The sequence below is a fragment of the Manduca sexta genome, chromosome 11 (assembly GCF_014839805.1).
Source record: "Manduca sexta isolate Smith_Timp_Sample1 chromosome 11, JHU_Msex_v1.0, whole genome shotgun sequence".
NCBI classification, from domain to species: Eukaryota; Metazoa; Arthropoda; class Insecta; order Lepidoptera; family Sphingidae; genus Manduca; species Manduca sexta.
The window spans coordinates 12,973,809-12,992,102 of NC_051125.1; positions in this window are offsets into that span (position 1 = coordinate 12,973,809).

Here is an 18,294-nt window from a genome sequence, read left to right on the forward strand (position 1 = left end):
AGTTGTTTTGATTGGTTCATTCTCGAAATCGGATTAAAGATTGAGATTGGGATCGCTTATTGAAAATGGGTGTTAGTAGGTTGTTTATGACGCTCGGGGATTTTGAACCAATTTTATGGTTCCGTAACACCTTTAATGAAATAGTGTGCGCTTTCCTAACATTTCCCAATGTAACAAGCATAATCGGTATGTGAATTTGATTCCGAAATAATACTTATGCAGATCGGATTATCGAACAGTGGAGCTGTGTCGGGAGAAATTCAAAAGTTCCGTATTATGATTATGAAATATGTAAGCGATATAGACGGATGGAGTGGCTTTTATATAAATGGTAATGTTAAAGGTTTTAGAATCAATGGACGAATACGCACCTAAAGTATTAAGTATTGCTTTTTAAAATCTTTTTGTAACGGTCACAGCATACCAGAAGGGAAACCAGCGAATTGAATACTGGAATCCCTGGATAGGATCTGAACCTGGACCTCTTATAAAGGAAGAAGGAGAAGACCAGGAAACGTCTGCGAGCCCTCATAGGTCTGAATGTGAATTGCCAACCATGAGGTATAAACTTAACTGTGTGCCTAGAGCCGTGACAAATGTCCCCATGGGCGTACATTCGGTGTGGAGACTGAGCATACTAAATTTGCCTCTGGGGGGTCAAGTTTGTGCGGCCCTTTTTATTTTACGGCTATTTAGTCTTTGCGTTTTGGGCCCAAACGTTATACTACCACCACGAGGGGTGGTAGGACGGTTATGTTGGTTTAACTGGTCTTTGGGCCCAATGTCGACACTCATAATATATCATCATCGAGCGAGCATTGGACCTATTCCTTAATACCCTACCCTATACCGGCATACCAACTCAAACCCGCGATGGCCTTTTTCGACGCGTACAGGACGGCCCCGGGTATCTTGTTGCACTAAGATAGCTGCTCGCAACCATCACTGACGACTGGTTGCGCTTGCAAATTACTCAAGCAATTCAAAGTAAAACCGACGCGAAGTATCACCCAACCTAGTATTCGAACATACAACCACATACGCCGGCATGACCAAGGTGATAAATCAATTCAATGAAAAGAACCTTCCCAACAGAAAACACAATATAAATCACTTAATTCACGAAAACCCCGCCCAAGTTTATTATTCGTATAAATTGAACATTCGATCTCCTTCCATCCTTTTTATTCTGACGCGACATCCTATTAAGAATATTCTAAACATTCACCTCTACGTCGAGGAAATTGGCTCTGTTGCTTATCTTTGTAAAACCTGTTCGGTACTCGACTTAAGTATGTAATGTGATTTTTCAATGAAGAATTTCTTTGTTGCTTGGTAGTGAATTTGATATCTTTTATATGTAAAAAGATGTATACATCTATAGATGGTTTATTCATTTATTTTGTTTGCTGTGATAAAATACTTGATAATATATTGCGAGGGTCCTAGATTGAAAAACGTCGTTAGTGGACCTACATATGTGGAGCCAACCCGAACTAGGCTGACGTGGTGGACTAAGGCATCAACCCTCTTAGTTGTAGAGAAGGCCCGTGCTCAGCATTAGAATAGAAAGAATCTAATATAGGACCAGTATTATTCCTCAACACTCAGTGCCTCGATCCAAAATTTTCCTCATCGACTACTAAGTCCAGTGAAGCAATCTTAATTCTGCGACATTTGAGAGATGTGATATATTTTATTCGTGAGAACTGTACTTACTGTCAAATTCAGTATTTACAGGATAAATATATCATCAATCTCAATTGCTAATAACCTGTTTTTAATTCTTACGACAAAGTGACGTTATTGGACCTAATAAGTGCCATGAAGTCCAAGGCTCGTATTTACAAAAATTAACTACGTACAGCGCAATGCTATGATAATAAGTCTGTTTCTCAACGCTGTCGTCATGACAGCCTTTGCAGTGCGTAGGCAAAGGAATGATGTTATTGGTTAATATTGAGATACTTTACTTCATTTGGCTGTCAGATAAACAAAGCTGAGCAGAGTCAAAGAAAACTATGGAATTGCCGACATGCGTTCACTGTGCATCCTCATAGCATTTTTGTGGATACGGTTGTAAGAAACATATTAGTAGCTATTCTCAGAACAATTCAAGCGCCTGATATACGGTATGTTACTGAGTTCGCTGCCGAAATCCATCCATTGCCAATTGACACGTGAAATGATTAAGTAATGTTCATTGAAGATGCGAGATTCGATGTGCAAGCCAGTGACTTATCAGATCGATTCGAATTCGACAGACACCGTTACTTTGGCATCAAACTTCTCTACTTTTATGTTGAGTAAACGATGTTGTGAATTTATTGAGATGTTAACATCATCTTTACTATCTCAGATCTCAAGATGGCGAGCGCAGTGGAATACTAAACAATACTTAGTAATGGTGTTGGATGGTGTTTCAACTGTACACGGGCGGTCGTATCGCTTACTATCAGGCGAACGTCAAACTCGTCTCATCATTCTAGGCAATAAAAATATCAACAATGCATGGCTTAAATTAATGACTTTAACGAAAGGAAATTTTTCCTACGAATCCCTTATTTACGATGAGCAAGACAGGTTTGTTTAAAATTCATAACTGGTTGTCTTAAAATGTACTAATATTGTCAATCTGAAAATAACCTTACAAAGGACGAACGAAAACATATTCATTATTCATTTTGATTTCAGCAAAATTATCACGTCGAATTTCATAAATTTTGCGGTCAAAATGGAATTAACCAACAACATGGAAATGCTTTCAATATTACAAAGGAATCGGAAATTACTAAAGGTTATAAAAATGCTAATGACATTTAATTTACAACAGTTGATTCGACAATACAATTCGCGGAAGCGGTAACTGCGTTTTGTGATTTTAAAGAGCGTGTTCTAAAGGTTTAAGCATCCATTAAAAATATTACTATAAAGAGGAAAGACAGATTCAAAAATATGTTATATAACGAGCGAAAAACATCTCAATTTACGTACCGTCATATTATCAACTAAATTTCCCTCTAGATTGTTAACCACTACGCTATTATGAAACCGAGCATTGTTTGAGAGCGGAACAGAAATATAAGAAAGAAAGAGACGCATACACATTAGTTAAAGAAAAAACAAAGTTTAAGACTTCCGTGGCGACCGTGTCATGCTCGGAAAACACTGGAGAAACTCACAAATCACATTTTCTACAATTCCGGGTGTGGGATTAAAGAAAATACAATGACTAAAAGGAGACCAGAGAGCCAGAGAGTAAGCGATTTGAATTATAGTACGTGTAACATTGTAGTCAGGATAATTAAAATGATGAACGCAGTGAAGTGTTACGCAGGCTTTGAAATTCAGAGTTCTATATGATGCTGCTAATATTTTTGGGACAGCGTATCGCTTATTTGACGTCATTTGTTTGTACAAAGAGAACTTAAATGATAAGCCGCTCAACTGTCTGATTTTTTTTTATACGTGCAAGGTAAAGTGATCTCACTGCATGTGATGGTAAGTGGAATGGGACCAATATCATGCCAACTGACGAGAGATGATTACCCTTCGCAGTCGATACAATTATGCCGGCCTGTTGGAACTGGAAAACCGGTTAGCGTAAAGACTACATAACTAATATAAAAATCATAATATAATTGTGAATTACAAATAACAGTCATAATTGTGAATTACAAAGCACTTCATTTCACTACGCTGTGTTACCAATAACATTTTATCTAGCTACGACTAGTCATTATTATTTTTCCATAACCTAAAAGTTATTTTACATTAAACGTATTGGCAGACTTTACATACTCTCAAAATTTCTATAGAGAACTTATCAGGTTTCCTCTGAATGTTTTCTTTCACTGTTAAAAAAGCGATAATTCATAAAGAATTCATACATAATTAGGTTATCGTCCGTTCCACTCCCAATTAGGCTATCACCACATTCTAGCCCAGCGTGATGGACTAAGACCTAATAACTCTTAGTAATAGCGGAAGCCTGTGCCCAGCAATGGGATAATATACAGGACTGATATTATTATTATATATTGCACTTAACAGACATCATGTCTCGTGGCCCCAACCCGAGGCCAGGAATCACACGTAGTTTCATATTGAAGTCGTCCCGTTCCGCCTTACACCAGGTGTTTCTTTGCCAAGACGTCTTCTTAAACATACACGTTTATATAAACTGTTCTATTGCTTTTAAATAACTTTAAATTCACTGAACATCTTTTAGGAGACATTTGTATTCTCTATTAGTTACTGTTGTCTATTAGTTTAGAAGTGTCTTTATTTATTTATTTAAAACTTTATTGTACACCGAAAATGTAAAAATAGAAGACAATTTTTATACAGACGTTGGAAATAATAATCTTTTAACTAGCACTGGGTTTACTGAGGTCCATGAAGTCAAACCAAGGGGACTGTGTCTAAATTAATACAAAAATGAAATACATCAAAACAGGATACTTTATTATTAAGGTATCCGTATATTCTCAGGTAATATTAAGAATAAACCAGAAAATACTAAGCATAAATGGACTAATTCTGGTGATGTTAGTTATATCTAAAAAAACATTCACGTCGAATTGATAACCTCCTCCTTTTTTGGAAATCGGTTAAAATTTAATCGAGACATGACAAGTTTCATTTGGTTTGAAAATCAAAATAATGCTTTTACAATTATATAAATGTTATTCGTATCCAACAAAAATAATGACCGCTCCAATTTTATTAAATAAATGCCATTACTTCAAAAACGAGGAACAAAAACTGTACAGAGAAACTTTAAAGTGGAATAAAAAGTAGTTGCCGCTGTAACCGCGGGCCCCGAACTGCACGCTCGTAAGTTCCAAACATAAAAACTCACAATAAAAGTTCTTTAACATACTTGCAATTAAGATTTTATTAAACATAAAGGAGGTTTTGATATTATTTCTATTATACTACGTAGTTTTGTAATGATGGACTAGCTTTTGCAAGTGGCTTCGTTCGCGTGAAAAAGTTTTCTGGGATAAATTATTTCCCAGTATAGAAATTAGACTATAGCACTCCGGAGTAATGTAGCTTCCAATTAGTGAAAAAAAAAAACAAAATATGTTTAATAGTTCCTGGGATTAGCGCGTTCAAACAACCTTACAATTTTTCTTCTTCATTATATTAGTATAGACATGATTTTACTCAACTTTTCATTGATTTAATGGCATTGGACTTTGAAACTTCAGATTATGTTCGATTCATTGTTGTGCAATATAATTTAAATGTTTAAGGGCAAATTTTACAAAAGTTAGACAAACCCTATCCATCAAAATATAAATTATAATAAATAAATAACATCAGCCCTTTATTATATACTGTCACACTGCTGGGCACGGGCCTCCTCTATTACTGAGAGAGATTAGGCCTTACAAAGTAATGTAATTACCGCATCAATGCGAGCTTAGCTATACTAATTTAGCTTAATTTTCGATGTGCAACCCACATTACGAAACAAATGCTCGAACAAATAATTTCTCATAAATAAGTATGAAATACTATGGTAAAGTTAACACGAAAAGAGCGTGTAGTCTCGCGAGCTTGTAACTAGCAAGCCGGAACAAATATCTTTGAGTTCGGAAACTAATTTTCCACTACTTTTTGTTATTAGTTCCGCTGAGGGTTCTTGTCTGCAGTCGTTAAAAACCTGTTTTTCTTCAGTGTGTTGAATCCCATGAAGCGGCGACAGCCTAGTTGGGTGTGGAACGGACTGCCAAGACGAATGTCCGCAGGTTCAAATCCCAAGGCCACACACCTCTGACTTTTCTAAAAAATCATGTGTGTATTCTTTGTGAATTTATCGTTCGCTTTAACGGTGAAGGAAAACATCGTGAGGAAACCTGCACATCTGAGAAGTTCTCTATAGGAATTCCGAAGGTGTGTGAAGTCTACCAATCCGCACTGGGCCCGTGTGGTGGACTAAGGCCTAATCCCTCTCAATAGTAGAGGAGGCCCGTGCTCAGCAGTGGGCAAGTATATAATATAGGGCTGATATTATTATTGAATCCCATGATCCCTTGGCAGTCGACACAATTATGCCGGCCTAGTAGACCCGAATATATGCAGGCTGATCTTGGAACGCGACACGCTTTACCGGGCTACTATAGCGGGTTTCAAAACCTTGTGTACGGTGTTCGCTATCCAGGCCTATATAAAATGTACCCTGCCACCAGCAAATGCTCTTTGTGAGCCATGATACCATCAGGCGATTGACTAGCTCTGACATCTCATTCCAAAAGTAATCATTGGTGCGCTACCGATGCTGCTTTCCCTCTGTGAATACATTAGCTTGTGTATCTTGAGATAGCAATCAGTAAACACACGGCGAAAAACCTGCTATTGCTCGATTGAACGGGTCACGTTCTGGAGCCAAAAGAAAGGCATAGGGTTTGTTTGATTATCGTTCCTTGCTAAAGTAGTGGAGATCAAACGAGAATTTGTCGTATGATGCTAGTATTATAAGGATATAAATGTTTTTATGAATAGACATTGTAGCTAGTTTAACTACGGCACATAATAAGACTTAACTTCTCATGTCTCAGGATGGCGATCGCAGTGGAATACCAAACAATACTTTGTAATTCAAAGTGTTAGATATTTCTACTGTTTATTGGCGGTCGTATTGCTTACCATCAGGCGAACCGCAAGCTCATCTCGCCATTCAAAGCAAAAAACGGTATTACTTCATCTAGTTTACGTCTAAATATAATTACTGGCATAATACTGCTGCCAACGGGAACAAAATCTCTTGTTGGTGGATCCATCAGGCGAACGGAAAGCTCTACTCATCATTCAAAGCAATAAAGAAAAATCAATATGTTACTACTTCATCTTGTTTACGTCTAGTTTACTAGTTACTGGCAAAATACTGCTGAAATAAGGAGTAAAATCTGTTATTGGTTGACAATATTTTACACTGTAATTAATTTCAAATCTAATTTACGTCTCTAGTTATCGATATTTTAACTTTTATAACATCAAGTCCAGTATAACCTTCATAAGAAACACACCTCAATGTTATACAGAATTAATCCATAGCACAACGTCACCGCAAATTATCCCGCGCTCACCTCAATTTGTCCTCACGAACCATAATTAATTCGATTACGTCACATAAAGAAAGAAATTCCCAACTTTACTTTGTTGCCGTACAATCTAATCAAATACACATTTTCGTAACGCCCTAAAGAGATGGGCCGGTGTCGATTGTATACGGAGTTTTGGCTGAATTTTCGGATTCGATTTTATAGATATCTCAGTGAAGTAAGGAAGGGTAATGTATTCTTTATGCAACTAACTGCCATTTTCAATAAACAATCCATATTGCTTCTATCGATCTATTCCATGTATTGACCAATCACAACACAGGTGTTTTTGGTATGCTTACAAACGAGTTATTTTGATCGGTTCATTCTCGGAATCGTTCATATTGGGTCATTTATTGAAAACAGCTATTTATGGGAAGCAGTAGCTTGTTACTGGTAGTCGTATGTCGTAGTATGTCTAAATAGTAACGTCATTTACAGCCTTGAATTATAAATCTCTTCGTAGCATTGAAATATATCTTACATTGTTAAATTACAATTTTGAATTTCATATTCATAAATAGAATCTATAAGGCATTGACACCCTGACACCTTGAACAACAAAAAAAAAAAAAAAAAACACGTTTTAAATTGACCGACCGGTAGAGAATAATTTTTTAGAATGAGATGATTATATAAAATTATGTAAAAAATATGCAATATAAAATAAATTTCGTTATGAAGAATTCGCGTTGAACGTATATACTAGCTTCTTTCTCTCCCCAACTCTTCGTTTTCGCAAGCCTCTCCATCTCGCCAATTAAAATTAAACATATAACTCTATCGATAACACCAACACTTCTTAAGCACAATGCTGAATGAAGGAAGAACGAGAAAATCCTTTCCACCCGAGCGGACGTTGTTTTCCCGTCGATTTCCATTCACTCGCCGATCCGTTGGACGTGAGATTTGGATTTGCGCATTCGTATAAGTGATTTTATATAAATTTTAAACTCAGCGCGTGGAGTGGACGCGAATTCTATTACGTTTGTAGAGAAGTTTGCAATTTTGCCCACGGTTAATATATTGGAAATACAGGATTTGAGTAAAATTTATAGGAATTTCTGTTATCTCGTTTTGGTAATGTATGTAGTCTGATATATCGGAATTTGAATTTTAGGCATGTATATAATATGTATGGGGATATAGTGGATTATCTCTTGCGGTCGACATTTCTTTGGACTTCACTTCAGTTAATCGCGTGTAGTGAAGCCATTTTGTCATGACGTTATGATAAACAAAAATGAGTTTTATTTTAAACTCTTTGAATTGAATTAGGGTTGTTTTACAACAATGGCGGGAGGCTTGACCCCTATCATGTAATGATATGGGAGCAGAAAAATAGAATATTATGTTCTAGATTTATATAAATACATTCCATTTTTAAATTCTTAGGAAGAGTTCATATTATGTGCCAATGGTTCAAATTAACTTTATTCTCAGTAAAAATAAATTTCAATGTACAAAAATCTATAAATTTCGTGAATGTCCCCACGAACATTTTAACAGTAAGCGACAGTTGGACACGATCGTACTATTGATAGCTCGGAGCATTGATGTCACCAGTCTACTTGAAAGCGAACGGAATATCTATAATACGTATACATGTCTGACTGCCTCAGTGGCGTAGTTGTACTGCATGCGTGGTACAGCAGCGCTCTGAGGTCCTGGGTTCGAATCTCGGGTCGGGCAAAGTGATATTTAGGATTTTATGCTCAGTATCAGCCCAGTCTAGAATTTCTCCCCGATATGGTGATAGGCTCACACCCTGCACGTCATGGGACGGAACACACTTGGCGAAAAGTGGGTGCCCTAGTTGCGCCTCTGCATATCCCTTCAGGGATAAATGCGTGATCTGTGCGTGCGTATAAATGTGGAACAAATGTACGATAAAATGAATTTTAAGCATACGTCGGAAAACGGATACGTTGGATATAAATTATTAAATATATCGCTCAAATATTTAAATAATCATGTATGCAATCATCTTTATTCATTAAAATCGTCAAAAGTATTAAAGAAATCTATTTTTTTTTTTAATATTCGCATACTACACTGTTTGCAAATTCTGTTACAATAAATCGTTTTTTTTATTACTTTGAATGGCGAGACGAGCTTGTCTTTCACCTGATGGTAAGCCATACGACCGCCCATAAACAGTAGAAACACCATCCAACACTTTGAATTACAAAATATTGTTTGGCATTCCACCGCGCTCGCCATCCTGAGACATGAGATATTAAGTCTTATTATGGCTAGTAGTTACACTCGCTACAATGTTAAATCTATCGATTTAAAAGATTCTGATTCATTTGAAAATAAAACACAACTTAGAGACACAAGCAAAGAGTATATGTACAACTAAATAAACAAGAGCGAATGACCAAAATTCCGGATGAATCCGAAGGTGTTTGGAGAAAAACATCACTATTGAAAAGCAACACAAGACTGCGCAAACTTTTTATTTAACGTGAAACACTAGTTTTCCGGTGTTGCAACTACATAAAGAACTTTCAGGTTGGCAACAAAGTAAATTTAAAAGTTGGTGCCACGCGTTATGGATTGCAGATTATCATGAAAGTAGTAACACCTTTGTTATTTTTTTTTTTTTTGTACGGCCACGGCAAAATCACCCTAAGCGAAAGTAAGCGGCGATAGCCTAGTTGGGTGTGGAACGGACTGCCGAGACGAATGTCCGCAGGTTCAAATCCCAAGGGCACACACCTCTGACTTTTCTAAAATCATGTGTGTATTCTTTGTGAATTTATCGTTCGCTTTAACGGTGAAGGAAAACATCGTGAGGAAACCTGCACATCTGAGAAGTTCTCTAAAGGAATTTCGAAGGTGTGTGAAGTCTACCAATCCGCACTAGGCCAGCGTGGTGGACTAAGGCCTAATCCCTCTCAGTAGTAGAGGAGGCCCGTGCTCAGCAGTGGGCAAGTATGTAATACAGGGCGGATATTATGAAGTGACCCTACTGCCCCGGATGGTAAACGAAGTGGGGTCCAATAGAATGTCGACTGGCGAGAGATGGTTACCCCTAGGCAGTCGACACAATTATGCCGGCCTGTTGGAACCGGATATGCAGAGGCTGATCTCGGAACGCGACACATTTATGTTGGGCCTCTATGGCGGGTTTAAACACCTTGTGTACGGTGGTCGCTATCCGGGCGGATATAAAAAATATCCCTACCACCAGCATTTTTACGTGCTGTGACGAATTGTTTGAACAAATTAATGTTACTAGCTCTCTCGAAGTTAGGATCCGAATGGCTGGGTATTTTATTTTTACCAACAGTAGTGTAAGCACAAAATTAAATATAAAATTTATGATTATTATCAAAATCATTATATTATTAAGGTTCAATATTACTAAATATTTATTACATAAAAATATATTATGTCAAATGACGTATGAAGAATAATAGGCCGGATAAAAAGTATGGTATCACTATTTTCCAGAAATTTGGTGTGACCAGCTTTGCTTTTTAATTTTATAGGGTTAGCAAAATTATTGGCAGATGTACCTAATATACCCGTGTCTTTGTGAGGGTTCGTGTAGAGCAATTTTCACCTAACAAAGGATTTGCTTTGTCAACCTTGACTTTCTGCTGTGAATAAATAACTCTACCCAACATTAAACCTTTTAAAATACCATTAATCCCCACCCTAAATTTGACTCTAAAATATAGTCATTTGTAATTGAATCCCCTTTCTATGTATCAAATGGCGTCAAGGGTAATCCTGGAAAATTTAATTTCCACGAAAAACAGGGTTGAATGAAATTATAACGGAATAAATCCACAAAAAGGCTGTGCGGGGTTGAAATCCCTCTTCGCGGATCGGGCCAACAATAGAGGTATTTCCTACAGGAAACGGAAGGTGGGACCAACAGACGGCCCCGCGAATATCATTGTCAAGCCGTAATCTTGTTATGAATGCTTGTTATTTTTGCCGGTAGATTTATAGTTGCAATATAAATTCCATTCTGATTTTAAAGATGAATTTTATTTTTTGTTAGGTTTTTTTTTTTTTGAAAGAAAAAGTTATTCGAAATTTAAATTCAAATATTGATGGAACGAAAATTAAAACAGAAATTCATGGAAGCGCATCAGTTATTTTTTTATATTTGCCCGTTGATTCGTAACGTGTTATTGGAGGGTTGATCCCCAGACTGTTAAACTAATAATTCAGAAATTACTAGAAATTCCAAACAAAATGCCTACGAGAGGTGATGTTTTTTTCTTTTTGCCTTTTCACCCCTAAGAGCGTAGGTTAATGACAAATGGCGACATCAAAATCATCCATTAATCCAATTCCAAAAATCCAATAAACAAACATAATTACCAAACCAATGGCATGACGGCAAACTGATTCGATTGTCTCGCAGATTTCGGTCCGTTGGCGGATTCTAACATCTTTTTGCAACATAGACGAAAAAATCCCCTCCTAGTCGGGCGCCATTTGAAAATTCTCTCTATATGCTAATAAATAAATTTACCCGGCAGAATTGATTTGACGGTAGGTAAATGTTGCGGCATACAAAAGGCCCGTCGGAAAATCAATTATCGGTCGCTTCTTACCTCCCTATCTTCAATAAACGCATTGACTCCGCTACAAATAAATTTAGAATGTTTTATTTTTCAAATACGCGATTTAAATTATCCGAGCGCGAAGGAGTGTGAATTTTTCAGGTGTATGAGTTTAGTGATCTCAAGATGGCTTTGTTTGGTTGACAGAGTTAAATATTTATTATTGTTGGATCTGTTTTTTAAATTAAGCTTATACTGGGTTGGTGACGTCACTAAAATGTCATCAGACATTTTTTTATGGCAATTGTACATTATACCAAATAAGACATCTTAATAAGTATAAACAGACCCTAAATTTGTAATTTGGTATGTCCAAAAATACTTTACGACTTCGTTTTTTATGTGTATTCGGTGTAAGCCATTGAAATATATAGGGCGCTGTTTTGTGTGGGAAGCCATTACGTTTTACAATAAATAAACCAAAACGGACCGCCTACACAATGCACGCTCGTAAAACAATCACAATCATGTTTACCTCTTTAACATACTGATTTTTAATTCCCGTAACTGATTTTATTTTTGTTTTTTATTTATTTATTACAGATACGATTAGATAACACATACAATACATTTTAAAGGTATTCAGTATAAGAGCGTATATTACCTTTTGAAGGTATCTACAACTTACAAAATTTATGACGGTTTTTGCTTCCTCGGTGTATTTTGGCCTTTAATTTCTTTAGGTATAATAAAACTGCAGAACTCGGTGTGTCTGTATATTGTTAGAAATTTAATAAAAGATAAGGGAATAACTAAAGAATAATAGAACCCAAATTAGCGATTCTTCGAATTATTTTCTGGCTGTATGTCTCCGCACATCTCCGAAATAACTAAACGGACTATCATGCAACTATATAGGCGAATAGAGTATAATTTGAAGTAGATAAGAGATTTTGTTTCATTAAAATCCTATATGAGAATAAGTTACACGCGTACGAAGTCTAGGCAACATAATATTATGAATGTTTGATATCCTGTTATTTATCGGCCTACTTAGTTAATAGAAAGGTGATGTTTGTTTACAAGGTTGAGCAATGAATATATATAAGGTTGATGCCTAATATAATGATAAGACCAATTTCCACATTATTAATTGAGAATTACTCCATCAAAGTGCGTACACTCCTTCACTCCAGTACTTCTTCTGTCAATCCTTTCTGGTTTAATAATAGATGCTAAACTTTGTATATAAGAATCAAATTTTATTACCAGACTTTCTCTCCTTGCAATAAATAATTTAGATTATTTATTCAATACTTAAATAAGTAATTCTGAACGAAATGGTACCTGTAAAATATTATCTATCCTTTTCTTTCTTCAACATAACACTTTAATTTCACCCTTATATACATCATCTTCACCATTCTCATTTCCGATAAAAATCTCCATCAAACTTCCAAAAACCCAAGGATCATAAAGCAATGGAACCAAAACTCCAATATTATAACATAATAAACTCTGTATTTCTCGACTTCCTGAATCGTGCAATTTGAACAGCCATCACACCAAAAACTTCGACACACCCGAAAGATCTCGAAGGCATTCAACACAAAGAAGATGGGAGCTATTAATCAAAACTCTGGGGATCGGGAAAGTGCTTTTTTGTACTCTGAGGTAAAACAAAGTTTGATCGCAGTACTTAGATGCAAACATGTAACTTTTAACAGTTATTATTTTTTACACTGATTTTATTTTTAACTTCAAAGAAGTGTGTAATATTTACATACGTACTATCACGCCTTTATCCTATAGGGGTAGACAGAGACTATGGATTTCCATTTTGCACAATTCTGGAATACTCTCGCTTCCTCCACCTTCATCAATCTTTTCATGCATTCCGGTTCAGGGTACTTTTGACCTGGCCTTTACTGAGAATGTCAGATATTTGACCCTCGAAGGTTCAGTGCGGTCGATTCCTACCGACTCTTCCATCCACATTCGCCTACTATTTTATTTATATGAAAGTGGTATTTTATTTTAAACAGTGACTACCCCGGTCGCGTAATTATGGATTCGAATCCCGAGTCGAGAAAAGTAATATTGGGTTTAACTGATTGGTGTCGGGGTACGGTAGTTCTGCCCGATATGGCGATAGACTCCACCCTTATCGCACCATGAGATGGAATACACATGTCGAAAAGTTGCACTAGTTGCACCTCTGCCTACCCTTTCATGGATAAAAGGCGTGATTATGAGTGCGTATAACAGAATTACCATATTTTTTAGCCACTGAATACTTATTTAAGCGCGCACATATTGCGCGTCTTAAACGGATCATTTGGTGGTAAGTGAATTTCCGTCGATTTTCTGTATACACAGTTCCGGTTGACCTGGCATATTCGTGTAGACTAAACTGTCTAAGGTCTACCAAATTCTCTCTTGTATACTTAACATGTACAGAAAACGCATTCAATAGGTTTTTAGCAAATAACAACCTTACAATAAGAGTATGCATTTACTCCACAAAGTAAAACGCCGCTTACAAAACTCAAGAACTCGGGAGGGTCTTGGAATTTGGTCTGCAACTCTCAAATGGTGCTCGACAAACTTCTTCATAATATTTTAAACGAAAGATTTATCTGACGCTCCTACGTTGAGTTTAATTCCAACCTGCTTGAAAAAGCTTTCTGTTTGATGTATTATTAAAAATGACTTCATTATTTGACAAAGGAATGTTGAATGGTCTCCAAAAGTGTTCTTACGGTATTGTTACTTTCAATGGGTTCGTAACGGGAAAATTATAATATTTGTTGATTAATTTTGGTTGGTGGGAGGCTTTTTATATAAAGATTAATAAACCAATTTAATATTCTTTACTTAATATATTATAAAAACACTTCTTTATATTATATTACTATATATAGTACATTATTGGTGCTAGGTCTCTCATATGTGAGTCCGTCTGGGTAGATACCACCGCAATGTCTATTTCTGCCACCAATCAGCAGTGTGTAGGTGCTGTTGTGTTCCGGTTTGAAGAACATTGTAACCAATGTAATTACACTGTTCATCACAATGTTCTACTGGACGTAATAAGACCTAACATCTCTTGTCTTAGGATGGCGAGCGCTGTGGAATACCAAACAGTACTTTGTAAATAAAGGTGTTGGATGGTGTTCCTACCGTTTATTGGCGGCCGTATCCCTAACCATAAGGCGAACGGCAACTCGTCTCGTCATTCAAAGCAATAAAAAAAAACTAAAGTCTTCTATAAATGACTGAGTTCTGGAGTAACAAACATTAAAAACCAAAAAAAAAAACACGTCGAATTAAGAACCTCCTCCTTTTTTAAACTCGGTCAACAGCCTGTGTATATCCGGTGCCAATAGGCCGGCACAATCGTGTCGACTGCGGAGGGGTAATCATCTCTTGCCAGTCGACATTCTATTGGATCCCATTCCACTTATTATCAGCAGTGGGGTCACTTTGACGCGTCTGTATAAAAAAAAATGTATTGTAATTCGATCGAATAGGCTACACCAACATAATCAGATACTACAAATTGAATATGACTTATAACTTCCTCATTACATTCTGAATGTATTTATGACGTACGACAACCTTCATTATGAGACCTCACCGATATGCGAAAGTAGGTGAAACAAGCATAAACAAATCAAACAAGCATTAAAGTACGTTCATAATCTCATTTGATTTGTAATGTTATTGTAATCTTCAGAATTTAATTACAAAGCGATTGCTATTATTTGTAATGTTATTGTAATCTTCAGAATTTAATTACAAAGCGATTGTTATTATGTACGTGTGACGTCTGCGTCGGAAACATCTTTCAGTAACGCAATTTTTAATTACCGTAATTAGTACAACAATCACTGCTGAATATTTGTCAAATTATGGTTATTACTTACCAGTGGTGGCTTTAAGACACGCGTAGCCTAAGACGAAAGCAAAAACAAAAACGACGTGAGGTCTCAAATGGAGGAAACAAAGGTTCCCCGGTCTTCATAGTTTCGTCAGTAAGATCGGAAAAGTGGTCCTCCAAGGCACCGTGCCCCTGTAAGCGCGAGGCCCCGGGTGGTTGCCCGATTCACATTCTCCAAAGGTTGTCTCTGCTACTACAAATTCCTTTATATACACTAACACTAGCTTTAGCTTGAGGATCCGCGTATATAGTTATATTGACATTGCGGTACTAAATGAAACCGCATACTGAATTCACCTCTGCTAATATTGCGTCAAAAAATCGTCTATAAATAACGAATATTTTCATTCCACAATAAATCTTAAATCTTCTTGTTACAAAGTCATAACATTGATTCCTTCTTAAAGAACTTCTTTGCATCTTCTTCGTACCAGATAGTAAATATATTTTATCGCCTATAATACGTCATGACATCTCATATGGAGACAATAAAAGCCTGACCCTTGGCAACAATAAGTTTTACAATAAGGTGACGATATTTATAGTGCATATTATATTTCAAATGGGGTATGAAGACGTAACAGTATATCTGAACAGAGCTTGGGCCGAGGCGAGACGGGAATGAAAAAAATATCATTGCATTAGTTGTTCATAGACAAAACTTCTTTAATATTAAGATTGAGTGTAAATCTTCTCTAAAATTAAATAGTAACAGGCCGATGTCTGTACATTATAGATGTTGAAAAAACCAAGATGGAGGGTTTTATTAGAGCACATAAGTCAAAACAAGTTTTTAGAGTTTTTCCCTGTCAGTATGTTTGTACACGCGTCATGCAAAAACTATTGGATAAAATTGAATGCAGTTTTCACTGATGTATTTCTAGAGGTCTAACTAAAAATACTCGTATATATTCCATTTTATCCCGAGAAAATATAAAACGGACTTTTATCCCAGAAATTCTTTTACCACGAAGGCGTAGGCATGAGCAAAAAGCTAGTGAAATTATATACATTCTAAAATAATAACAGTGAATTAGCAAGCAGAAACGACGACAGCTAAGTTCGAAGTGGAACGGACTGCCGAGACGAATGTCCGCAGATTCAAAATCCAAGGGCAAACACCTCTGACTTTTCTAAAGTTATTATACTTTGTGAATTATCGCTTGCTTTAATTTTGCAGGAAAACATTTTGAGGAAACCTGCACACCTGAGAAATTCTCTAAGAATTTTGAGGGTATAATATGAAGTCTGCCAATCCGCACTAGGCCAGTGTGGTGGACTAAGGCCTAATATCTCTCGATAATAGGCTCGTGCCCACAAGTGGGACAATATATAATACAGTACTGATATGGTCAATTCTCTTTATTTTAAAAGTATTTTTTTACATTTTTAGAAATACATTTAAAAAAAAATGCATATAAAAATATAAAAAATGTATGACCCTCCGATGGCGAAACTCAAGACCCAGGATACAGGATACAGGCCAAAGTCTGTACATTATAGATACAGGATACGTCATAGATACAGTGCTGATATTATTATTATATTTATTTATACTTAGCAAGCATTGAAAAGTACATTGTGGAACTGGATTCCGTTCCTTAATTCATTGGGCTTTTAGTGCCAAAATTAATCACATTTTTATACATAGCCGACTTAATAGAAAATACCACTTAGAATACTAAAAACATAGCTGCATTTACTTTGGCAGGATTAAACGTCCGCTAAAACCTTGACCGCATCGTAACCACTCCAAATGAATAATAAATATGCCCCAACATGCCCCAGTATAATTTGAGAAACGGGAAGTTTTAGGCTACAGTTAAAATTTCCCTTATTTTTCGAAAAATGAATAATTTTGTATGAAGATGTTACAAAATAAACATAAGTCGTTAATAGCTCTTGAAAAGAAATATAATCAGTTGTTTACGTTCGGAAACCTAGTTAAGAATGGAACGGATTGCCGAAACGAAAATGCAAGATTAAACCAAGGCACATACCTCAGATTTTTCTTAGCTGTGTGTGCATTCTTTGTAAGAAGGAAAACATCATGGGAAAACCCTACATAATTTACTAACACACATTAAGTCAACGCAAGAGACTTTAGCCTCTTTGTCAATAACGCCCAGTTGATATATAATACAGACTTGATATTTTTGTATTCTTTTACCAGGGACCCGCGCCAGTTTCGCGTGGATGCATTAATCTAATTGGCTTATCTGAAGATAGTCTTAAACTAAAATTAAAATAGTAATATTAATAAAGATTTTCTAGGATATAAAGTAGCCAATGGCACTAAGGAATAATGTAGCTTCCTATGAGAAAAAAATTACAAATCGGTTAACTAGTTGCTAAGGTCAGTGCGTTCATACAAACAAACTCTTAAGTTTTATATATTAATAAAGATGATATGTATGTGACTATGCCGCATCAGAAAGTAGAGCTCAAACTATTCCCACATTATAACCAACACACGGCGCCCACTTTATTTAAACGTACACTCGTACTCACCCAACAACTCAAGTGTATAACTTAATTTTAAACTTGTGACACAGTGTAAGCTTGTTCATCAAACTTGGTGCGCGGAGATTTCGGCGGTTGATTGTGGCTTTGTGTAGAAAGAAATTGGTGAAGTTTTACGATATAGAGTTATAATTTTATTTTAATTGTGCTAAATGTCGTATGGTATATTTTTGGGTTTGTA